This window comes from Lolium perenne, chromosome 1 (genome assembly GCF_019359855.2).
Source record: "Lolium perenne isolate Kyuss_39 chromosome 1, Kyuss_2.0, whole genome shotgun sequence".
Lineage (NCBI taxonomy): Eukaryota > Viridiplantae > Streptophyta > Magnoliopsida > Poales > Poaceae > Lolium > Lolium perenne.
This window is the reverse complement of record NC_067244.2, coordinates 104,505,343-104,532,517: the sequence shown is the minus strand read 5'-3', so window position 1 is coordinate 104,532,517 and position 27,175 is coordinate 104,505,343. Positions and strand designations below refer to the sequence as shown.

Here is a 27,175-nt window from a genome sequence, read left to right as displayed (position 1 = left end):
GACGCCTATGCAAAGTAGATTGGGCTTTCAGATATGTCGAAGCTGCATGTGGCGAATGTATGATAAATTCTTTTGGCCACAAATAATGTTGCCAAACCTCAAGAACTCTAATTAAAGCATACAATTCTTTATCATATATAGGATAGTTCAACTTAGCACCGTAAAGTTTCTCGAGAAAAATATGCAATTGGGCGACCCTCTTGCATCAACACACCACCAATTCCAATACCACTAGCATCACATTCAATCTCAAATTGCTTATTGAAATCAGGAAGTGCAAGCAACGGTGCAGGAAGTTAACAATCGTTTCAGTTCATCAAAAGCATGATCTTGGGCAACGCCCCACTCAAAAGCAACACCCTTTTTAGTCAATTCATTCAAAGGTGCAGCAATAGTAGAAAAATTGGGCACAAAACGGCGATAAAACCCAGCTAGACCATGAAAACTTCTTACTTGACTCACATTCATGGGAGTAGGCCAATTTTGAATAGCTTCAATTTTAGACACATCTACTTCTACTCCATGCTTAGAGACAACATAACCCGTAAATATGACCTTATCTTTGCAAAATGTGCACTTCTCAAGATTACCATAGAGTTTACTATCACGCAACACTTGCAAAACATGTCGAATATGTATAATATGATCAGATTCATTGCGGCTGTAGATTAATATATCATCAAAATACACAACCACAAACTTGCCAATAAAATCACGCAAAACATGGTTCATCAGTCTCATGAAAGTGCTAGGTGCATTAGTTAAACCAAAAGGCATTACTAACCACTCATATAAACCAAATTTTGTTTTAAAGGCGGTTTTCCACTCATCCCCTTCTTTCATCCTAATTTGATGATAACCACTACGCAAATCAATTTTAGTGAAAACAGCAGCACCACTCAATTCATCTAGCATATCCTCTAAACGGGGAATAGGATGACGATATCGAATAGTAATGTTGTTTATCGCTCTACAATCTACGCACATACGCCATGTACCATCTTTCTTAGGAACAAGAATAACAGGAACAGCACAAGGACTAAGGCTTATGCGGATATAACCTTTGTCGAGTAGCGCTTGTACTTGCTTCTGTATCTCCTTCGTCTCTTCGGGATTCGTTCTATATGGCGCCCTATTGGGCAGCGATGCTCGGATCAAGTCAATTTGATGCTCAATACCTCGCAATGGTGGAAGTCCTGCGGGTACCTCTTCCGGAAACACGTCGCTGAATTCTGCAAAACATTAGAAACACCAAGAGGAAGAGGGGTCATGTCGTTAGAAACCAAAACCGTACCCTTGTACATGAGCACAATAGGCATGGCTGTAGGATCCTCACAAAATTCTCTCATGTCTTGTTTGGTGGCTAATGAGACTAAGGAATTCACTCTCTCACTTTTCGTTATATCACTCACGGCATTACAATTCTCTCGCCTATCTATGGATGCATCCTCCAAGTTTACTTCAATCTTCTGACGAGACTCATTGACAATTTGCTGTGGTGACATAGGCTGTAAGTTAATTTTCTTGCCCTTGAACTCCAAGTGATATGTATTGGCGCGGCCATTGTGTTGCACAGAACGGTCATAGAGCAATGTCCGTCCCAACATAAGGTGACAAACCGTCATAGGAACAACATCAAAATAAATGGAATACTTATACGGTCCAATCTCAAAATCAACTCGCACCATGTGGCTCACCGTCATCTCACCATTATTGCTCAACCACTGACTATAATATGGATGTGGGTGCGGTAGATACTTCAGTTTCAGCTTGGCACATAACTCTTTGCTTGCTAGATTGCGACAACTCCCGCCATCAATAATGACCTTGCAAGCTTTATCAGGACCAACTAGTGCCTTTGTTTGGAACAAATTACAGCGCTGTGTAGATGCACTTGACTGCACATTAAGAACACGCTGCGAGACAACAATAGTTTGAGCTTGTAAGGAAAAGCATCATAACCATCACTATCATAATCATCCTCATCTGGAGCATTTGGATCAACATCATCTCCAGTTTCATACTCATTGTCCTCATTAATTATCATAACTTTACGATTAGGACAATCCTTCTTGAAGTGACCCTTGCCACCACATGTATGACAAAGCATATCACGGTTGCGCGCTGTGGACATACTAGAACCAGTTCCACTTGCTGCAGGGACGGGCTTCTTTGTGTGAGACACATTGGAGACCGGCTTGCTAGACGAAGAAGGAACATCCGTAGGACGCGTAGATGGCGCCGTGGAGGGTGGCTGCCTAGGCGTGTAACGCCCTGCACCTGTAGCACGGCCCCTCTGTTGCGCTTCTTCAGCCAACTGTGACTCAGCTTCTCTTGCATGATGTAGTAGCTCATTCATAGTAGCGTAGCTGTGATGACGCACAATTCCCTTGATATTAAACCGCAGACCATTCGAAAACGCTGTAGTGTCATCTCAAGAGACTCACGGACACGGGCACGCTGCATAAGCATCTCCATCTCCATGTAATAAGCATCAACTGTCAACACACCTTGCTTCAATTGGGTCAACTTGTCAAAGACAGAACGCAAGTAATTGGTAGGAACAAAACGAGCTCTCATTGCCGCCTTCATAGTACGCCAAGTGATAATAGGCAGCTCCCCAGCTTCATCTCGATTCTGAACAAGAGCATCCCACCAACGCAATGCGTAGCCATCAAATTCAGAGGAAGCAAGTTTGATCTTCCTATCTTCAGTATAATCAGGATGTAAACGCCATAGTCTCTCAATCTTCAGCTCCCATGTAAGATATTCTTCAACATCAATACCTCCTTCAAATATGGGAATTGAGAACTTGGGCTTACCCAAACCATCGTCTTGTTGTTGAGGAACACGGCGGGCTCCAAGTTCAGCAAGTCCGCGATTGACACCATGTGGAAGAACACGACCAACACCACGTCCCATGCCATGAGCGGCAGCAGCATCCGCATTGTCACCTTGCACACTGCCATCATCATCATGCGGTGGTTGTTGTGGTTGCACCATCGTACGTATCTCAGCAACAGCGTTTGTCAACGCTTGTATAGATTCTTGCATAGTTGTCACGGATGTTTGAACGGCGTGAACCGCTGTAGTCGCCTCATCGACCTTCAAGTGAACACCTTGCATTTCCTTGTCCAACACATCACTAGCAACTCGTATTTCACGTTGCAAATGATCACGAAGACCCTCATATTCACGCCAAGTTACTGGTGTGTCGTCGGGCTTTTTCTGCATCACGTCAAACTCAGAAGAAGACATGATTAGTAGGTTAGTGCACTAAACAAAATCTTTGGTGGTACGCTCACAACTCACTCAAAACTGATAAGAAAGGTAAATCTTACCGCTCCAAAGTGAATAGAATTGCTTACCACTTGGATTGACGGACTAGTGCACGGATGTAGCGAAGCGAATATCAAGGGTATAAGAACAAATCACACGACAAAGCAGGATATATGTGGGGCTGTAGGTAGGCTACCTATTTGCACCAATAACAAGCTCTAGCGCTGACCGTAGACAACCAATGATACTCACACAAGGCGATATAATGGGGCAATGCAACTATATGTGGGAAAGGTTGCAATGCACTAGAGAGACGCTAGCAAAGCTCAACGAGACAGGCACAAGATTGCTCAACTACGGGTGCAGGAAAGTAAACTTAGGCCTTCACGTGATTCAACTAGCACAACACTTTTCTTTTTGGATTTTCTATTTGTAGAACACACGCAGCTATGTAGCTCTTTTTGCTTCTTTTCAATTTTTTCTCTTTTTTTTTTTGTTTTGATTTTCTGACACAACTCCTTGATAACACGGCCAACAGAAATTGCAAAGCACCAAAACCCTAACGAGCAGCCTGTCGAGCGGTAAAACTAGTCTCTTCTGGGGAAGTTCCTAGTCACGTATATCGATAGGCTGTGTCTATGGTTGGGAACAAGCACACTGTACGCTATGTGGACTCGGAGTAACGAAATCGACACACTATGATAAACTAGATAGAGAAAACACAAACCCTAACAATTCTACTAGATGAAAGATAAAGATACGCAAAAACAAGTACGAAAAGCAACTAAAACTCGAAATTAGTGCAATCTAAGGCTATGGCAAACCCTAACCCTAACTTTTTATGGCTTTTTCTGGATAGGAAAACACTCACAACTCAACTATGGGGTGGATTGTGGATGGCTTACCGAGGAAAACTGGAAATCTGATACCAAGATGATAAGGGGTGTCCCGATCTTCTCAGTAAGCGATGGTGGTGATGAACACACGATGGTAGCAGCGGATGGAATCGATGATGATGAGGAGGATAACTTGTATGACGCCGACGAAGTCTCTCGATTGATTCCTGATGCCAATGCAACAGCTCTCAACCCTGCAAGATATTCGCAACTCCATACACTTGCGCACGTAGCCGCCGACCACGAAGCGGTAGATTGCAATCTTCTAATCCCCAATGGAACAGCAGATCACACAAACTTTCAGTAGCATAAAACTCCAGATCGCAACGAATTGGAGAGTTGGGGAACAATAGTTTTGCTTAGCAAACAACTATGAACTAGGGTTTATCTTAAACGTGGTCTAAAGCAGCTAGGGGGTCGTCCAAGGCACTTATATAGGCGTCCGGGACGAGTTCTGGTCGAAAAGATACAAAGAAAACCGACCCAGAATAGATCTGGTCGAGACAGACTCGGACTGGTCCGGTCTGGAATCCGGTCAACCGGGCTGTGGACCGGGCGGGCCGGTCTGTGGTCCGGTCGACCGGGCGGCAAACCGGAAACTTCGCAAAAATCCGGTTTCGCTCCGGTACGATAAATCCGTTCCGGTTGCCGCCCGGTCAACCGGGCCAGGGACCGGGCTGGCCGGTCTGGAGGCCGGTCTAACCGGGCGCTGGACCGGCCTGGACGTCGACTTCTCCTCTCGCGCATGCCTCCCGCTCCTCCCTCGCGCGTCCATGAGATATCTTCATGTCCAGCTCCATGTCCAGCTTCACGTCCATCTTGACGTCCGTCTTCACGTCCAGCTGCTCCTCTACTCCTCGTGCGATGCTCGTCTCCTCTTGATACCTGATGATACATAAGTAATAGGACTTAGGCAGTATAAAGTTCTCATCAATCAAAGTATCGTTTAGAAACAAGTTCACCTGTTGTTTAAGTAGCTTCGCACGAGCCCTTGTAATTGGTCCAATCCGAACTTCGTTGGACTTGAGCTTCACAGCAGGTTCATCTTCATTTATCAATGACGGAGGTAGCGGTGTAGTAGGGATGTCCTCATCACCTTTACTTTGAATTATTGCTTTATGAGTTAACTCTTATGCAAGACTTATTGATGCTTGTCTTGAAAGTACTATTCATGAAAAGTCTTTGCTATATGATTCATTTGTTTACTCATGTCATTTACATTGTTTGGATCGCTGCATTCATTACATATGCTTACAATAGTATGATCAAGGTTATGATGGCATGTCACTCCAGAAATTATCTTTGTTATTGTTTACCTGCTCGGGACGAGCAAAAACTAAGCTTGGGGATGCTGATACGTCTCCGACGTATCGATAATTTCTTATGTTCCATGCCACATTATTGATGATATCTACATGTTTTATGTACACTTTATGTCATTATTATGCGTTTTCCGGAACTAACCTATTGACGAGATGCCGAAGGGCCAGTTCCTGTTTTCTGCTGTTTTTGGTTTCAGAAATCCTAGTAAGGAAATATTCTCGGAATCGGACGAAATCAACGCCCAGCATCCTATTTTTCCACGAAGCTTCCAGAACACCCGAGAGTCGCCAGAGGGGAGCCCTGGTGGGCCCAGGAGGTAGGCCGACGCGGCCCAGGCCCTGGCCGCGCCGCCCTATCATCTCACCGCCTCTTCGACCCTCCGACTCCGCCTCTTCGCCTATAAAAAGGTCCCTGACCTAAAACATCGATACGAAAAAGCCACGGTACGAGAAACCATCCAGAGCCGCCGCCATCGCGAAGCCAAGATCTGGGGGACAGGAGTCTCTGTTCCGGCACGCCGCCGGGATGGGGAAGTGCCCCCGGAAGGCTTCTCCATCGACACCACCGCCATCATCATCAACGCTGCTGTCTCCCATGAGGAGGGAGTAGTTCTCCATCGAGGCTCGGGGATGTACCGGTAGCTATGTGGTTAATCTCTCTCCTATGTACCTCAATACAATAATCTCATGAGCTGCTTTACATGATTGAGATTCATATGAGTTTTGCATCACTATTCATCTATGTGCTACTCTAGTGATGTTATTAAAGTACTCTATTCCTCCTGCATGGTGTAAAGGTGGCAGTGTGTGCATCATGTAGTACTTGGCGTAGTTTATGATTGTGATCTCTTGTAGATTATGAAGTTAACTATTACTGTGATGGTATTGATGTGATCTATTTGGTTATGTTGATCTATCTTGCACTCTAAGGTTATTTAAATATGACATTGAATATTGTGGAGCTTGTTAACTCCGGCATTGAGGGTTCGTGTAATCCTACACAGTGGTGTTCATCATCCAACTAGAGGGTGTAGAGTCTAGCATCTATCTATTTATTTATGTGATCAATGTTGAGAGTGTCCACTAGTGAAAGTATGATCCCTAGGCCTTGTTCCTAATACTGCTATCGCTGCTTGTTTACTGTTTTACTGCATCTGTACTTCCTACAATATTACCACCATCAACTACACGCCAGTCCTGGACAGCAAAGCACTTTTCTGGTGCCGTTGCTACTGCTCATATTTATTCATACCACCTGTATTTCACTATCTCTTCGCCGAACTAGTGCACCTATTAGGTGTGTTGGGGACACAAGAGACTTCTTGCTTTGTGGTTGCAGGGTTGCATGAGAGGGATATCTTTGACCTCTTCCTCCCTGAGATCGATAAACCTTGGGTGATCCACTTAAGGGAAACTTGCTGCTGTTCTACAAACCTCTGCTCTTGGAGGCCCAACACTGTCTACAAGAATAGAAGCACCCGTAGACATCAGCTGCGTAGATGCACTAGGCTGCACATTGAGAACACGCTGTGAAACAACTATAGTTTGAGCTTCTGAAGGATAAGCATCAAAACTATCGCTATCATAATCATCATCTTCCGGAGCATCCGGATCAACATCGTCTCCAGTTTCATATTCATTGTCCTCATTAATGATCATAGCTTTGCGATTAGGACAATCCTTCTTGAAGTGACCCTTGCCACCACATGTATGACAAACCATATCACGGTTGCGCGCAGTAGACATGCTAGAACCACTCGTACTTGCAGCAGATTCGGACTTCTTTGCGTTAGACACATTGGAGACCGGTTTGCTAGGCGGAGTAGAGTAAGGACCGGAGCGCGTCGATGGCGCCGACACCGTAGGTGGGGGCGCACGAGGCGTGAAGCGCCCAGCTGTAGCACGTCCTCGTTGTTGTACTTCTTCAGCCAGCTGTGACTCAGCTTCTCTTGCATGATGTAGTAGCTCATTCATTGTAGTGTAGCTGTGATGACGCACAATGCCCTTGATGTTAAACTTGAGACCGTTCAGAAATCTCTGCATTGTCATCTCCAAAGACTCACGGACACGGGCACGCTGCATAAGCATCTCCATCTCCATGTAATAAGCATTGACAATCATAACACCTTGCTTCAATTGGGTCAACTTATCAAAAACTAAACGCAAGTAATTGGTAGGAACAAAACGAGCTCTCATTGCCGCCTTCATAGTACGCCATGTGATAATAGGCAGTTCACCATCCTCTTCTCGAGCACGAACAAGTCCATCCCACCAACGCAATGCATAGCCATCAAATTCAGAGGAAGCAAGTTTGATCTTCCTATCTTGAGTATAGTCATGTAATCTCCATAATCTCTCAATTTTCAGCTCCCATGTAAGATATTCTTCAACATCCGTAGTACCTTCAAATCTGGGAATTGAGAACTTGGTCTTACCCAAACCATCGTCTTGCGGCTGTGGAGGAACACGGTGTGCACCAAGTTCAGAAAAACCGCGATTAACTCCACGTGGCAAACCACGACCAACGCCTTGAGCAGCAGCATCCACATTGTCACCATTGACACTACCATCTTCATCAAGTGGTTGTTGTGGTTGTTGTACCATAGTACGTATCTCATTGGTGGCTTGAGTCAAAGTATTCATAGATGCTTGAAGAGTCGTCATCGATGTTTGAATGGTGTTAATAGCCGTAGTAGCCTCATCGACCTTCAAGTTGACACCCTGAATTTCAGTATCAAATGTCTCCGTAGTAACACGAAGTTCACGTGTTAGATGATCACGAAGTGCCTCATATTCCATCCAAGTAACTGTCGCTGCTGGATCATTTTTCTGCATCACATCAACATCCTCAGTAGACATGATTAGTAGGTTAGTGCACTAAACAAAATCTTTGGTGGTACTCTCACAACTCACTCAAAACTGATAAGAAAGGGTAAATCTTACCGCTCAAAGTGAATTAGTATTGCTTACCAACTTGGATTGACGGACTAGTGCACGGATGTAGCGAAGCGAATATCAAGGGTATAAGAACAATCACACGACAAAGCAGGATATATGTGGGGCTGTAGGTGGGCTACCTATTTGCACCAATAACAAGCTCTAGCGCTGACCGTAGACAACCAATGATACTCACACAAGGCGATATAATGGGGCAATGCAACTATATGTGGGAAAGGTTGCAATGCACTAGAGAGACGCTAGCAAAGCTCAACGAGACAGGCACAAGATTGCTCAACTACGGTGTAGTAAAGTAAACTTAGGCCTTCACTTGATTCAACTAGCACTTCACTTTTCTTTTTGGATTTTTCTTTTTGTATAACACACGCAGCTATGTAGCTCTTTTTGCTTCTTTTCAATTTTTTTTTTGATATATGACACAACTCCTTGATAACACGGCCAACAGAAATATGCAAAGCACCGATAACCTAACGAGCAGCCTGTCGAGCGGTAAAACTAGTCTCTTCTGGGGAAGTTCCTAGTCACTTTATATCGAAAGGCTGTGTCAATGGTTGGGAACAAGCACACCGTACGCTATGTGGACTCGGAGTAACAAACTGACACTAGACGACAAAGTAACACAGGATGATAGAGTAAACTCAAACCCTAAAATACTAGATGGAAAGAAAAGATACGCAAAAACAACTACGAAAAGCAACTAAAACCTGAAATTAGTGCAATCTAAGGCTATGGCACATCCTAACCCTAACTTTTTATGGCTTTTTCTGGATAGGAAAACACTCACAACTCAACTATGGGGTGGATTGTGGATGGCTTACCGAGGAAACCTGGAAATCTGATACCAAGATGATAAGGGGTTGTCCGATCTTCTCAGTAAGCGACTGGTGGTGATGAACACGCGATGGTAGCAGCGGATGAAATCGATGATATGAGGAGGATAACTTGTATGACGCCGACGAAGTCTCTCGATTGATTCCTGTCGCCAATGCAACAACTCTCAACCCGGCAAGATATTCGCAACTCCACACACTTGCGCACGTAGCCGCCGACCACGAAGCGGTAGATTGCAATCTTCTAATCCCCAATGGAACAGCAGATCACACAAACTTTCAGTAGCAATAAAACTCCAGATCGCAACGAATTGGAGAGTTGGGATTAAATAGTTTTGCATAGCAAACAACTAAGAACTAGGGTTTATCTTAAACGTGGTCTGAACCTAATTTGGGGGCGTCCCTGGGGCTTATATAGGCGTCCAGGACGACCAGGGGTCGAAATAGTTCGATACAAACCGACCTAAAACAGGTTCGGCCAAAACTGGGTCGAATTCAGGCAAGGCCGGCAGTGCCGGGGTGTCGAGGCCGGCAGTACCGGGGTGGCCGGCAGTGCCGGGGTGCTCTGGCCGGTAGTGCTGCCCCTGCAGGGCCGGCAGTGCCGCCGGGCCGGCAGTGCCGCCCATCCTTGGCCGGCAGTGCCGCCGGGCCGGCAGTGCCGCCCATCCTTGGCCGGCAGTGCCGGTGATATTTTTGCTGGAAAGCTCTTGAAATTATCTTTCCAACGACTCTTCATTTGCTCGATTCCGAGTTCGTATGAATAAATGGCGTCCGTTTCAAAATCAGCACTTCGGTCTGTCCAAACCGAAACAGAGCTGTTTTTGACTTCCTCTTGTCTTGCGCATGCCTCCCTCTCCTCCCTCGCATATCCGTGGAATGTCTCCACGTCCAACGCCATGTCCAGCTGCTCCTCTCCTGCTCGTGCGATGTTTGCTCCCTCCTCATACCTGATCATACATAAGTGAAATGACTTGGGTAGTATAAAGTTCTCATCAATCAAAGTATCGTTTAGGAGCGAATTCACCTGTTGCTTAAGTAGCTTCGCACGAGCCCTTGTAATGGGTCCAATCCTAACTTCATCGGACTTGAACTTCGCAGCAACATTATCTTCATCTTGCAATGACGGAGGTAGTAGTTCGGTAGGGATGTCCTCATCATATACTTTGATACTTTCAAAATGTGTCCAATTTGCAAAACAAAAGTATGTGGAGCTTCCTGGTTTCTTTTACAAGCTCCCTGAACTTTTACTCATGTTTCGAAACCAAGTTTTAATTACCAAATGTTGCAAAACCAGTGTTGTTTTTGAGTTTCCAGGAAAATAGTTTAGGGGGTTGTTTGAAAAACATCCCTTTGTCTTCTACCTTGGTCACGGAAGCAGCTGCGTGGAGCTCCCTGGTGCATCGAGCGCCACCTCCTGCTTGCTGCCTCGAGGCTGGGAGACGTCCTGGCGCTCCCTCGCGCTCGCCACGACCCCCTCCTCACTCTCCCCAACTCACCCTCTCTCTCTAACGCGAAACGCAAACGAGACCAAACCCTAGTCCCACTGTCGTCGTCTATCTCCGCCGCTCCGGCCATCCCCAAGCCCGGCCGACACGCCCCGAAGCTCCGCCTAGCCACCACGAGTCTCCTGGTCGAAGGAATTTGATGCCACTCTTCCCCAATCGACGGCAACGAGCCCGTCCGCCTGAAGTCCGGCCGCCGGCAACCAATGTCGATCTCGTTGCTCCGGCCTTCTTCGAGCTCGCCGTCGCCTCCATAGCGCACAGGGTGAGCCGCCGCGTCCTCCCAGACCTCTTCTCTGACTCCCTCCCCTTGTGGTCTGCCCTCGCGTCGTGCGCCCCCGTGCTCCGCCGTAGTAAGTCGTCGTTGGCCATGTTCCGAAGACCAAAAATTGGCAGCGCCTCTGCTATTAGGTCCGCCTTGACGAGCCGCATCCAACGCGCATCATGTTGGGTTCCTATTTGCGCTCAATCGCCAAATCCTTGCTCGGCCAGAGAATAGTCCTGTATGTACACGTCTCTGGACTGGATTTTACAGCCAACTCTCTTGTTCCTGCTAGCACAACACTAATCTGAATTTCTTCTGGGCACGTTGAGTACTTTGTATTTGTCTCTACCGAAACACACTTTGCCTGTCATGCAAATACAGGCAAATATGAGACATCTCAGTTCGGATTGCAACAACAGCCAAAAAACATGGTAGTGCTAGCTCTGATTCAGTGCCTATGTTTGTGTCTAGGAAACCATCTTAGCTTGGTGTTTGAACTAGTTGTTGCTCCCCTGATTTCAGTTTACAAGCTACATAACCTGACATCTAAATTTCGAGCTTCCTTACAAAGTATGTGAGATCCTTTTCAGAGAGTAACAGAGTATTTTCATAATCTGCCGTTTTTCGTTTTAAGAAAATACCAGACCTTGTAAAAGTCATAACTATTTCATTTTAAATCACAAAAATATGTGTAATATATCAAAATCTTTAGAAAAATGAGATCTACAATTTGGTTAGAAAATCATGCATTGTTAAACAACTTTAAACGCTAGTTGTTTTAGAAGAACTTAATCAACCCCTTTGAGGCTCCGGAACAGCTAACCCTAATTCCGTCGAACCTCAATTAAATTGATGATGTCTTAGGTTTAACTTCAATACCTTTAATATGTCATGTCATCATTCTTGTATGCGCATTGAATTATGCCATGTGTTGATTGTTGTTTCACCTTTCCGGTATTTGCTTCTTCGCAATCGATAGAGCAACTGTCCGAGATGATGAAGATCAGCAACGACGCAACTCAATGTCCAACGATGAACAAGTCAAGCATGGGATCTCTGAAGATCCATATCGGTTTGTCAGGGACAAAGGCAAGCCCTAGCCTGGTTCATATTATGATTTCGAAATGATTTTACTTCTGGTTCCTACATATTGCATTCGTTCCTAATATGTTTTATCGGCAGGTATAGTTATCCTATGTGTTGCATTTACCATCCTTGTAGCCTAAATACTCTGATCCACTGCTCCCAGCAAGACTAGGTCTGAGCTATGTGTGCATCGCTAGAGCTGTTATATCGAATATGCTTAGCCATGCTTAGTTGACGAATCCTGATCCATCCGGTTGATGAATCAGAGCTGCCAATGAACCTAGTATGGCAGGATGACATGGTAAGATCAGTGATGATAATTAAACATGTTTAAAGGCTTGGATGGGCCGCCAGATGGGGATGTGGTGATTTGACTCGTTCTCGCCGATACTAGGACCTGAGGTTCTCGCCTTCGGAACCAAGACTAAGCGTACAGCCACACGGGGCCCATGGGAACCCCTTGGCCCAAACTTGCCTAGCTTACCCATGAGTCAATTAGATTGCGAGTTCCATTTGGCATTCTGCATGGCGAAGACGTGGAAAAGGTTTTCAAAGGTGCATCATACAGGGACGTGGCTAGGGTGAAGGATGCTGGAGGCATTGAACTGGATCCCCTGCGCACAATGACCGGGACCGCCTTGGAGAATGGCTACCTACGATGATGGAGTTCCCCAGTTAGATTGACTGATGGAATAGGCGAAGCAAGGGAAAGATTTTGGTCGACCACCCTCTGCCGGCACACCAAGTGTGTAACGTACAGCGCTAAGAGTCGGTTGGCGCGTGTGGGTAAAGTTGTACACCCCTGCAGGGTAAATCTCTTCGAAAATCCGTGTCCACGGTTACGGACGACTTGGTGATGGATTATGTGATCATAGACAACATGAACCTAATCGTAAAAATTGGAATCAAATGTGTGAATAAGGATCCCTCCTCAGGGTATCGAGGGGGTGATCCTAGTTGATAGGTTCAGGTAATGATGAAGATTCGGTGGATTCAATATGATGATTAGTAGAGCTATAGATATCGCTCTCTCATCCCCCTTTTAAAATGATCTGAATAGACGAGCTTCTGCTCCCTCTTATTTATAAAGGAAATCTGGCTTTCCGCAAAATAAGCTCCACATAAAGCCTCGCATACCAGCTTTGCTAAAAGGTTGTACTAAGTCTTGCTGAGTCCCTGTACTCAGCTTTGCATGCTTTGTTTCAGACGAAGTCACTTCAACAAATGAAGGTTTCTAGGTCGACATCGACGAGTAGCTTGGGATTCCCAGGTGGCAGCCTGGAATCTATGGGCTGGGACATCGCCGTTATGCTCCTAGCCTCTTAGGCCTTTTGATATCCTGCTATTTAGAATAGCAAAACTTCGCTTCCGTTGGTTGATGAAATGTTAGGTCAGTGACATCTACTTGTAATACTTAGGTTCTTTGCTCAGTTATGAGCTTGTATTACTCTTTGAATCGTAAAGTCATTGTTGGGTTACTGATTCTCACCCTGTAGGCCCTAGAGATCTAGGTTAGGCTTATGCCAGATGGAGATCTGGGTTTGTCTAGCCCCGACCTACAGGGGATCGACAAAAATTACATAAATAAAACATGGGTTATCTCCCAAGAGTGTTTTTAACGCCTTTTAGCTAGGCGCAGAAAGCTTGAATCAAGTATTTTCAAGTGAAGAAGCATCAAGATCGTAACTTGTCCTAATAATAGAATCAAAATGTAACCTCTTTCTCTTTCTTGGGAAATATTCCATACCTTTCTTGAGTGGGAGTTAATATTTAATAATCCCATCTCTCATATCAATAGGAGCACCAATAGTTCTAAGAAAAGGTCTTCCCAAAACAAAAGGACAAGAAGCATTGCATTCAATATCCCAAACAATAAAATCAACATGAATAAATTTATTATTAACCATAATAAAAACATTATTAACTATCCCCAAAGGTTTATTCTTAGCAATATCAGCAAAATGAACATCCAAATAACATTGTTCAAAAGGTGGCAAATCAAGCATATCATAAATTTCTAGGCATAACAGAGATGCTCGCACCAAGATCACATAAAGCATTGCAATCAAAGTCATTCACTTTCATCTTAATGATGGTCTGCCAACCATCTTCTAACTGCCTAAGAATAGAAGCTTCATGTTTTAAATTCTCTTCTCTAATTTGTATGAGAGCATTTGTAATATGTTTTTTAAAAGCCATATGTATAGCACTAGTGAAAGAACATGGAGCTCCCATGTGTGGTTTTGGTAATTGATGACAATCTCTATGGACTAACGATTGTATTGAGAATCTATCTTAGGTCGTGTCCATAGCCATATGATGGTCTCAAGGTTGCGACATGGAGAAGATCGAGTACAATGAAGAAGACGGACGAAGACGGTGTCGAAGGGAGATGAAGACGATGTAGAAGATGAAGAGAGATGAAGAGAGATGAAGACGGTGTCGAAGATGGATGAAGACGGTGGCGTGCATACAAGATGGATGAAGATGGTGGTGTGTATGTTGGAGGAAGACGGTGGCATGTACAACGTTGAAGAGAGATGAAGACGGAGCTTGCCGACTCGAGTGGAACGCGCAAGGACAAGGTTTGTGCTCGATAGCATAGTGGGTCACATCATCGGAGAGAGCTCAAACCTTGCATGCATTGCATCGTGTTTCTTGGTTGTTCTTGGTCCTTATCCATGAGATGGTTTAGAGCTTGTGTTCATTCTCACGACAAGCTCTAGCTCATCGGAAACGGATTTGGGATGCATCGCATGTTGCATGTGCCAGAGTGATGATTTTCCTGATATACCGTATTGAGAGGTTACACCTCTATGAACATGAGAAAATCATCACTCACTCTTCTCCATGTTTTCACGTTGTGTATAGGTAGCTCTCGTCGTTGTCTTTCCGGCAAAATTGGTTTCATGTCATTCCGAGTTTCCTAGCTCGAGTTATGGATTTTACATTGCATCGCATTTGAAAAAGAAAAGAAAATCGCTTTTGGACCGGGAGGTACCACCGCTGATGGTACCGGGGCCAATACCGCATCTGCTGACGTGGGCATAACCCTTCGGGTACTCGACATTGCCATACCCGGTGCAAACTATGAAGCTGGACCAACACGAGGACTCGACAAGCTGGACTTGCACGCGCCTCAACTTGGACTACAAGGAAAGAAGACTCCAATACGAATCCTACTAGGACTCTTGTAAACCCTATCTTGGCTGATATATAAAGCCAGGCAGGGGCACCCCTTAGGACACACAACAAGAAACATAATCATAGAGGCGACACGCCTAGAAACCGCAACTCGCGGATTAGAACTAGACTAGATACAACTACTCCGCCTATGGCGGCCCCCTGTACACATGTTTACATATACTGGATTGCTAGCAGGACGTAGCGATCCTCCACCGCGGGGACGTGAACCTGGGTACGTCGTGTACCGCCTCGCTCCCGGAACTTCCGTCGTCGCCTTTCTCTAAAACCCAAGCCCCTCATGGTGGGCATTGCCGAGGAACCGCCTCGTCAATTGGCGCCGTCTGTGGGAATCGTGACGCTGGATTTCGTTATCCGGGCGGGATTCGTCAAGTTCATTATCAAACAAGATTGATGGTTAGACCTACGTGAATCTTTGAATCTGGCCGCCGTGGCCGATCTGATCGGAAGAGGCATCTACGTGACCGGCGCATTACTCACATGCAATCGTTAATGTCGATTGGAGGAAAACGGATGGGAAAAAGTCAGTCAGCCGACCGAATCCAATTCTAGAGGAGAAGAAAAGAAATCAGCGCGCTCGTAAAGTAATCTGCTGAAACCATCAATCGGATGGGTGACACTTGTGTGATGTGTCATGGTTGAGCTAGTTCCTAGCAATGGAAGCAGCTGCGTTGGGCCAAACGAGCAGGCCTGCCGTCTGATCGCACCCCGCGCCGCACTCTCGCAGGCCGCAGCTTCTCCACGTCCTCTCAATCAATCAAAGGATTTAAGAAAGATGTGACTCGTAAGGATCCCGATGATCAATCTCGTACGGCCGGCCGGACGCAGACGTGTTGTTTGGTTCTCCAATCAAAATCATTGAATCAGGCGTCGTCAGCTGTGCCCTCACATGGCTATTGGAGAGATGGTTTGATTTTAGTCCGTGACCTTGGATGTCTGGCCACTGCCGATGTCCAAATTGCCAATCAATTGAGCGCGGTGATGCACACAGGCAAAGCGAACATGGCCGGCCGGCCGCTATTCGCAACGGGAGAATCTAAGATGACGGCTCATCAGTATATCCACAAGTCGTCGGGTTACATGGACAAAGAAAAAATACTTCGGTTTCATCGTGGCCGCTACGGCGGAACAAGTTTTACCTATTTCGTCCCGTCTATTAATCCTGGCCAGGCGCGGGGCGACTACTTCGGATCCACCTCATCGACTGCTACCCTACATGGATCAAGCCATCCGAGCTCATCAGCAACGGGCGTCCGATACAAAAATATCAGGTGCTATCCTTTCAATTAGTTACTACAACAAAATTTAATTTCGCCAAATATTCTTTGGCTCGTACTATTATTTGTCCACAGTTTTTTGCGCTGTAATATGACTGCAGATCGGAACAAGCTTCAACTGCTTCACCGTGCACAGTCGCCACGCTTGGGGCTCGCTCGTTGCATCACGGACCCGATATATTCGGGAGCTCGCCCGTCGACTGCTCTGCTCGGCTGACCGCGCCCGCCATCGCGCACTCTTCTTACTCGGGGGCTCGCCTGCCACGGACCCGATATTACGGACCCGATATATTCGGATGCTCACCCACAGCGGATCGGCTATGTCAACCGCGTCCTCTTCATCGGCCACGTCAGCTAGGCGCCGCGTGGACTATCTCTGTCCGCGGAATTATTTCGGCTGCGCCTGCCGCATGGACTATCTCTGGCTGCGGAATTATTTCGGCTGCGCCTGCCGCGTGGACTATCTCTGTCCGCAGAATTATTTCGGCTGCGCCTGCCGCATGGACTATCTCTGGCTGCGGAATTATTTCGGCTGCGCTTGCCGCATGGACTGTCTCTGTCCGCGGAATTGCTTCGGTTGCGTCTGCCGCATGGACTATCTCTGGCTGCGGAATTATTTCGGCTGCGCGCGCCGCACAGACTATCTTTGGCCGTGCAACTATTTCGACTGCGCCCGCGGAACTAAGTGTTCCTCTTTCTTTCGCCACACCCGATGATTGGGGAGGCGCCATTACATCGTTACCTCCAGTACTCTCGATTACTCGGTGGATTTATTTTCCCCGAATCAGTGGATTTATTTTCTCCATCATCTATGATTACTCGATGGACTTATCTTCTTCGGCTCTGGATATATCTCCTCCTGATGCACTCTCGGGTTGGTGGATTCATCATCTGGAATATTCAATGGATATCATCTTATTTAATGTTGACCCGATGCGATCCCATCGGGAGCACTGAAATTACTCGGGGGCTCCTGGAATATCTTCGAGCTATTGCGGTTACTCCCATCGGGAGCGCCGGTGTGCTGGAATTATTACTCCCATCGGGAGCATCGATGTATTGGAATTCGAGAAGATATGAAGACTATTACTTCCATCGGGAGCGTCGGTTCGCTAGAACCCAAGAAGATTTGAAGACTATTACTCCCATCGGGAGTGCCGGTTCGCTGGAACCCAAGAAGACATGAAGATTCAAGTTTTGAAGAATTGCAGTAATTTGGGACACCCGAACTGCATCCTCGGGAACCTTGTTCGTATATTTCAACGAACATCGGTGCGATGGAAAATACGCCCAGAGATTGCACTCTAAAAAAGCCTCTGAAACTACGAGTGCTATGATGCAAAATCAATGGGGACCTTGCTCTTTTGCTATAGATGCCTCAAAGAGTGCCGCAAATAGCAAGGATCATGAAGCAACGGGGACCTTGCTCTTTTCCTTCGCTATAGATGCCTCAAAGAGTGCCGCAAATAGCAAGGATCATGAAACAAACAAGGACGCCGACCTTTCCCTCTGCTACAGATGCCTCTACGAGCGCCGTAAATAGCAAGAGTCTGGAAATACATATAAAACAACCCACGTTCGATATTTTACTTATGGAAATATCAAAGAACAACGGGCTCATCGGCAGAATCATTGCACCCGAAATATTCGGGAGTGACTGTCGAAACTTACAATCGGTTGAAAGCAAAGTTGCGCATACAACAGGTTTAGCAAAACCTGCAACACGAGCTGATCACTCATAATGATTTGCTGACCAACTAGTATACATACATCTAACGGGCAATTAAGATTTGCTCCTTCAAAATTTGCCAACGGCATTGACACGGTAAAAGTGCATATATATGTACCTACCGAAAAACTTACAAACAATGGCATCAACGATGCTCAAGGTGCGTTTTGCCCCTTGAAATAAACAAACAATGTGTCAACGGCACCTGAAGAAAACTGTAAACATCGGGTTGCTCGACTTGAGTCTACTCATGGTTACAAGCATCAGTGCCCAGACTCGGGGGCTACTTCCATCGGGAGCGCTGGACGCGCACCCAATAAAAATCATCGGCTCCTCCCGGGTATCATCCGAATTATCGGCTCCTCCTGGGCCATCATCCCAATCATCGGCTCCTCTGGGCCATCATCCAAACCATCGATTCCTCTGGGCCATCATCCCAATCATCGGCTCCTATGGGCCATCATCCCAATCATCGGCTCTTATGGGCCATCATCCCGATCATCGGCTCCTCTGGGCTATCATCCAAATCGTCAACTCCTCTATCGATGACATCATCAGACTCATCAGCATCATGTTCTCAGAACTTGAGGACGTGTACGGTATTTGACTTAGCATTTTTTACACCCTATACATAACTATTTCATATTTATCTACAGCCTCGGGGGCTACTCCCATCGGGAGCGCTAGTCGCGCACCCGATAAAAAATATGGCAACCTCGCCAACGAAGAAAAAGACGTCGGCATCAACAATCAAGATCTTCGAGTAGTACAACTTGAGTCTATGCGTGGCTGCAAGCACCCGCCCGTAGACTCGGGGGCTACTCCCATCGGGAGCGCTTCGCGCACCCGACAGAAAGCAACTTCGACTCTACATCAAGCACAAGATTCGACAGATGATCAAGACATTTGACGAAGACAACTTGAGTCCCTGCCCGAAGCTTCACTTCGGCCAGACACTCGGGGGCTACTGACGTGGGCATAACCCTTCGGGTACTCGACATTGCCATACCCGGTGCAAACTATGAAGCTGGACCAACAAGAGGACTCGACAAGCTGGACTTGCACGCGCCTCAACTTGGACTACAAGGAAAGAAGACTCCAATACGAATCCTACTAGGACTCTTGTAAACCCTATCTTGGCTGATATATAAAGCCAGGCAGGGGCACCCCTTAGGACACACAACAAAAAACATAATCATAGAGGCGACACGCCTAGAAACCGCAACCCGCGGATTAGAACTAGACTAGATACAACTACTCCGCCTATGGCGGCCCCCTGTACACATGTTTACATATACTGGATTGCTAGCAGGACGTAGCGATCCTCCACCGCGGGGACGTGAACCTGGGTACGTCGTGTACCGCCTCGCTCCCGGAACTTCCGTCGTCGCCTTTCTCTAAAACCCAAGCCCCTCATGGTGGGCATTGCCGAGGAACCGTCTCGTCATCTGCTATTTTTTCTTACTGGATCTAGACCGGTACCAGGCCGGTACCGGTTCGGTACTGCCGTAACATATACGGTACCAGCCCTGTACCCAGCCGGTAGTACCGGCCCAGCCCAGCTTGTTTTCCTTTTTTTCTGCCTCCACCATCCTCTTTCGCTCTTGGGCCGCACCTACCGCCTGGCCCATCTTGCCTCCCACCGCGGCCCAGCAAGCCACCGCCCAGCTCCCGCGCATGGGCCGCCGCCCATCACCCACGCCTGGGCCCAGCTCGCCCCGCTGGCCACGCTGTCACTCGCTCTCCACGCGAGCGCGGGAGAGCAGCGCTCGATCCCGCGCGACCGCCAGCACGCTCGCCTCGTTGCCACCCTCGTTTCACGCGCTGGCCCCGCACGGTCCAAGGGGCGTTGACCCAGACCCGATCGGGAGAATCTCTAGATCCCGCGCCTCTTCGCTGTTGTGCCCCGCGCGCGTGCTGCACTGCCGCGCCTGCTGCCTGGCCCCACGCGCCCGCCTGCTCCATACCGCATGCGCATGCTGCCGCCTCTGCTGATTCTCTCTCTCTTCTTCTTTTTCTTCAGATCTGTACACAAGCGGTAGTACCGGTTTGGGGCATTTTCTGACCGTTTTCTGCACAGTTCGCGCGCGAGCGGTGGTATCGCTTTGACAAGCGGTAGTACCGCTCGGGTGCGAATATGACCGTTTTTCTGCCCCAACGAACATATTTTGGAGCCCTCTATTTATACCCTTCTTCCACCTCCGGCCCAACCACTTCTTCCCCTCCATTCTCTCTCCTCCATTGTTGACCTTGAAGTGTTTCTTCCTCCTCTTGACCCCCCCCCCCACTATTTCTTCCATATTTTTGGGGGAAAGGAGAGAGGAGATCTAGATATAGAGCTTCACCAATTGAATCCCTCTCCAAGTGAGGGGATCTTGCTAGATCTAGATCTTGGAGTAATTTGGTGTTCCTCCTCTATTTTGTTCTTCCTCCCTTATTCCCCCAATAGCTTTTGTAGCTTTCTTGGAATTTGGGAGAGAAGAACTTGGGCATCTTAGTGGTGTTTTTAGCCATTGCATTAGGTGCATCGGTTTGGGTTCTCTCCGGGGTTTCGGTCTCGTAGAGGGCGTGTTGACCTTAGTGGTGTTCTTGCCTTCGTGGCCTTGTAGACTTTGTTGCCTTGTCGTCTTTGTGGCATTATTGCCTTTGTGGAGTGTGTTAAACTTTGTGGTTTTGGAGCTGGTTGTGGCGCGTTGGTGTCTCAGTGGATTTGTTGCCGGTGTGGCGTGTTGTAGCCACTTGTGGTCTTGTACTTGAGAGCCTCCGTGTTGTGGAGTTGCCTCAAGCTTGATACTTGGGAGTTTTCCCAAGCTTGTATGGGTTCGGTGACCACCCTCAAGGGTCCCTTAGTGGATCGAGGCTTTCCCCCTTGGAGGAAAGGCTCGAGGAGAATACGGTGGCCCTAGTGGCTCATTGGAGTGCCTCGTGTCTCCACACCGCTCCAACGGAGACGTAGCACCCTTGGGTGTGAACTTCGGGATACATTGATGTAGCCCCGGTCACCGACGTCGCTACACCATGGCCAAAGAGTCCCCCAAGTGGACCTTCAACCCTAACCCACGCTACACGCGACAAGGTGAACTCCTTCCTCTCGATACTCGACCTCGTCAATACCTTGGATGGAATGCTACCTCATGTCGGTATGTTATATGTCATTAGGTACGAGAGTCATCGAGGACCGGAGAGGAGGAACATCCATGGTGCAAGGAAGCAAGGGGAGGGAAGAGGAGCCATTCATCATGGTGCAAGGAAGAAGGAAGAAGAAGAAGAAGGAAGGAAGAAGGAAGGAAGAGGAAGAAGAGGTGAGAGGAGGAAGGCCGGCCGGTCCCAGGACCGGTCAACCGGGCCACAGGCCGGCCCACCCGGCCCCAGGGCCGGTCTGACCGGGCCCCTGACCGGCCTGGCCGGTTTCGACCGGAATCTCCGCTTGTGCCATCCGGACGCAGTCCCGGGGCTTCGGAAGCCTCGCCCGGTCACCGGCCGGCCCAGAATCTGGTTTGGACCGGATGGTCCGGTCCCAGACCCGGTCGGACCGGCCCCTGGACCGGATTTCACGGGTTTGAACCACCAACTTGTACCCGTTCGACCCGAGCTGCCTTGTATGCCTATATAAGCACCCCGGTCGTCCCCTTACCTCTTTAGACAAGATTTAGGCTTAGACATGAAGTTGAGCTTTGTCTCCCTAGGGTTTCATCCCCTTTGTATCAAGGCTACCCATGTTGGATGATTGGATTTGGTGTGTGAGATTCTAGTGTTACCCACTCTCTCTCCCACTCCTAGATTCATCTCCCTCACCAATCTCTCCGCTCGGAATTCTACCGCGAGTCTCTTCCAGGTTGATTCTATTGGCGTGGTCCATCGAGCCACGGGGTAAGTATCGATTGTATCGGGTTGGTGTGCGTGCGTGAGCTCATCGTGTTCATCGTGTTCTTCGTGTTCTTCGCGCTCTCCCTCTCTCCCTCCTTTGGATTTCGGGTCAACCGCGAGATCGGGCCACACACGGGGTCTTAGACCTCATCATATGGTATCAGCAGTCTTTGGTTTCCGCGGATTTGACCCTCCACCCACCGGATTTGTCCTCTAATTTTTTTCCAAAAAATCCCCAAAAAATAGCCCTAATTTGCCTTTGGACCGATCTGTGATTTGGTTGCGTTTTGAGTGGTTTTGGTCCATGGATTTGGTGTTGGAGTGCTTGATCTACTATCTCCCCAACTTTTAGCCCCCAATTCCATCGTTTCCCCTCCGTTTTGGTCAATTTGGTCGATTTTCGTGAAGAACAGGAGAGAGAAACTGCGTCCCGGTTGAGAAATCCGGTCAACCGGGCTGCAGACCGGCCGGGCCAGCCCAGAACCCGGTCGACCGGCCGTGTGACCGGCCAGGCCGGCCCCAGGTCCGGCCCAACCGGCCCCTGGACCGGGCGCCACCCATCCACCGCCACCGCCGACCACCGCCACTCCTCTCCTCCGCCGGCAAGCACCGCCATCATCCCCAACCACCGGCAAACAACACCGCGGCCCCAACAAACACCGCCGCATCCGCAAGAGCATCGACACCACCACCACCGGCATACCACCGCCACCACCGCCAAGCTATATTGACCCGACTTCTTCCGCTAACTTGTGTTTGCTTGTGCCGGTTTGAGTGCCTTGTTTGTGAAACTAACCCGCAGCTCCGAAGCAAGCGACGACATCCTCGGCACCCCGGACTTGCAAACGTACTCTTGACACCACCACCATCATCGCAAGTTGTGTGTTCATCACCGCCTAACATCTAGGTATAACTTGCATTCCCCTTGTAACCCTCTTCTTTTGCGATCTATCCTATCGAGCATTGCTTATCAAGTGTTGCGAGACATTGCACGTGGCCCCGATTGTGAGGTGTGTGTGTGTAGTGTGGAGTCAAGCTTCTAAGCAAAACTCGTGTGGCAAGATAGCAAGAGCGAGCTAACGCTAACATAGAGCGTGAAAAAGATAGAAAAGCACAAAAAGAGTGCAAGTGCCATCATACATACAAAAGTGTACAAAGTGCCACCATAGATACAAAAGAGTGTCAAGTGCCACCAAATACAAAAGAGAAAAAGCTTTTAAGCAAAAGAGAGATAAGAGAAGAGAGGCCACGTGTGAATCTTGTTGTCTCTTCCTTTGCAACCAAAGCTTTGATCTCTTCTTGTGTTAGTGTGACACCGAGCACCCTTGCTTAAGGGCTTCTTACACTTTTCCGCTCATTCCTTGGTCGCACTAACCCCGTTCATCTCGTGTGTGCGTTCTACATCTTTTCCGTGTTTATAGTGATCATCGCTTTGACATTTGAATTTTTGGATTTCACCCACTCTTGACAACATACTTGATTTCAGATTTCGTCTTTTGGCTTTCCACCACACTCACCTAACACCATATTTGCTAGCTTTTGCGTGTGTTTTTGCGTGAGTGCCCGATACAATTGACTTTGACCTCGGCTTGTTGGATCGCCCCGATCTTATCATACCACGGTAAGATTGCGAGGTAGTGTTCTTCCACTAACATACACCATATACATACCATCGTGCTAACATGGATAGCGAAGATGAGGATACGGAGGAGTACACGGAGCACTTCGAGGAGGATACCTCTTCAAGCACCGCGGATGTGGAGGAACATGTGGAGCTCGACACCGACTATGGCTCCGCGAGCATCACCGACATGACCGACATCGAGGAGCTCTACATGAACAATGGCTCCTCAAGCATGGACGACATGGTGGAGCACCACCTTGAGGACGACATCGACGAGCTCTACATCGACAATGGCTCGTCAAGCATCGACGACATGGTGGAGCACCACCTTGAGGACGACATCGACGAGCTCTACATCGACAATGGCTCGTCAAGCATCGACGACATGGTGGAGCAATGCCACGCCTACGACATCGACACCATGGCGGAACCTCACCTCGACTCCACCTTGAGCAACGCCTATTTGGCCAATGGAGCTACATATGAGGATAGAGGACCTCCACGATGGCACCATCATATGGATCATCAAGAGCGTCCTCATCATGATCGTCATCGACACTCGTCTACGAGCTCCACAAGGCGCCACCATGAGAGTGCTTATGCACAAGATCGTCGACTTCAAGTACACCATATGGAGCATCAAGAGTGTCCCCATCATGAGCGTCATCGACACTCCTCTCCAAGCTCCACAAGGCGCCACAAGCAACATGCCAAGTCGCATGAGCCATCATCTAGGCATGGCAAGGACCGTCATCGACCAATATCTTCCACGAGTCTTCGATGACACCACTCAAGCCATGATGATGATGCACGAAGACGAGAGCCTCGACATGAAGGCGACAAACACCTTGATAGGGTGCCTACCACTCCAAGGATAGCAAGTGCACATCGAGCATACCTTCCTCATAAGGCGACTTCCACCTCTTGTGCCACCACCACAATGGCCTCTACCTCGTCACGTGCCTATGGACTCCGATGCTACAAGTGCAAGCAACAAGGCCACCCTCCACGGGAATGTCCCAATCTCCTATGTGAGGTGTGCAAGGCCAAGGGTCACGTGGCATGGCAATGCACAACGCCAAGTGCCAAGACGCTCTACTTCGACAAGCTACAAGCACAAGTCCCCAAGATGCCTATTGCGCCCACACTTCAAGACGAAGAACTCCAAGGCCATCGCAAGGATGATGTGGATCCGAGCCTAGCTCTCCTCGTCACTACGGCGCCACCGCTTGAGGATGACTTGGGAGGCGATGGAGTTGAGCATGGTGACCATGGGATTCTCCCTTCACCTATGGAGGCGCATGGAGTTGAGATGGTTGAGCATGGGAATTTCCCTTCAACCAAGGAGGCGCATGGAGATGCGAAAGTCAAGCCTACTCCTATATGCTTGATTGATGAGTTGGTACCAATCCCATGTGAGGATGAGAGCCACTTAGCCCACTTGAGTGAGAGTGATAGTGAGTTGAGTGACTTCCACCCCATATGCGAGTTTGAGTGCTTCCGTTTGGAGGACATGAGTGATACACAAAGTGAGTTGAGAGAGGTAGATGATAGGTCCATGGAGGACATCGCATTAGCTAACACATTAACCTCTCCCTCGTTTGTGTCTTCTTATGTTGCACTAGGTTCCACGGAGGACGAGTTCCCGCTCATGGAGACGATGTACATGGTGCATGAAGATGATGATATCTCACCATGCTTGCTCCAAGATGGACATGTCGACCACATGGATCCTCCTACTTCCACAACACCTACCTCAAATGAGTCGGCCTACAAAGGTAACAACATAGGTGTTGATGATGCCATGATCCCACTAGTGGACATGATGACTTATGAGTGCATGCATGATCTCGATGATCCATTTGCTACTTCACATGCTACTTTCACTTTCCCATGTGATGCTTTGCTTGATAACATTGTTGATCATGTGAAATTGATTGCTTGTGATACCATGACCATGCCATGCTATGAGAGCTTCACATTTTCCCCGCTTGCTTGCAATGATAATGATTATGATCATGCTTGTGTTGTGACACCCTTGATGAACACTTGCTCTCTACATAGGGTTGTCGACAACAAGGATAACATGTTGAACATGCTTTGCCCAAAATGTTTGCACTACTCCATGATCCTTGCATCCAAGATTGTGAACAATTGCTCTTTCTTATGCTTGGTATGCAAGAATGCTTATTTCATTGTCCATGAGATGGCCCCCATAGCCTTCTCTATTTTTGATGATCATGAGTTACCACATGCCATGAATGCACCTTCTTGCCATATGCACCATCGCCATGCATTTCATACTATCTTGATTGACACTAATGGTGATGTGCACAAGACATGGAACATCATGATGGATGATGTGTTCCTCTACCATGCACACACACTTTTTGTTTTCTCTTTTGTGTGTATAGGTACCCGAATGACAACTTCCACCGCTACGGAGCATGAGCTCACGAAACGCGCAATTGAGAGCTACCCGAACACGGACGAGATACATGATCCAACCCATGGGATTCACGCCAAAGGGTATGTTCCCAACCGCCTTCGCCCTCGTGTGTTTCCGGCTTGTCTTGTCGAGCTTCCGGTTTGGACCAATGCCTCGTCACCTCTTTTGCCTCTTATGCAACATATCTTGACACATCTTGTTGGCAGAATGGTTGTTGTATGTCTTGATGTTATCATCATACACTCCGAGAATCTCAAGGACCATGTCATACATGTGAGAGACACCTTATGCATCTTGTGCCACATGTCACTCATAAAGTTGTCTTCTTTGGATTTCTTATTTCACCTTTGGCAATTGAAATGGATTATTCGACACTTGAGGATACCCATACTTGGCTCACGCCAACCATACTTTCCCAAGCTAGAAGTTTCCATCTCTTTGCCATTGCACATAACAATTTTGCCCAAAATTTTGCCACCGATACTTGCCTTTTGATTGTTCCATTTGTGTGGGACAATGCTACACATCACATTTTTGACACATTACAACTCTTACATGCACAAATTTTTTCCCTTCCAAATTTTGGATACATCGACACACTTTTGTTTCCCATTTTTGCCAAATGCCTCTTGGAGAAACGACTTGATGCTTCGTATTTGATTGAGAGCCTCTTGTTCGCCGATCACAAAATTGGCATCCACAAGCTTTCCATTTGCAAGTTGTTTTTCCCCAAGCTCTTCTTCGACCGCGACTTTATCCATCTCCCACAACATGGGACAACCGTCATGGACTACACCGTCGGTGAGGAGGAACAAGAGTCGAGGGCGACTCTTTCCCAAGGGGGGGGAGATGATGTAGCCCCGGTCACCGACGTCGCTACACCATGG

At 47.7% G+C, this 27,175-nt stretch overlaps 1 long non-coding RNA gene across 1 annotated transcript; it reads left to right on the top strand.

Annotated features, from left to right (window-relative positions):
• The first annotated feature begins 10,718 nt into the window (after nt 1–10,718).
• On the top strand, nt 10,719–14,929 carry LOC127298417 (uncharacterized). The gene is made up of 3 exons (XR_011756631.1): nt 10,719–11,052; nt 12,032–12,141; nt 14,438–14,929. It is a non-coding gene; the product is annotated as an uncharacterized lncRNA (long non-coding RNA).
• The last annotated feature ends 12,246 nt before the right edge of the window (nt 14,930–27,175 follow it).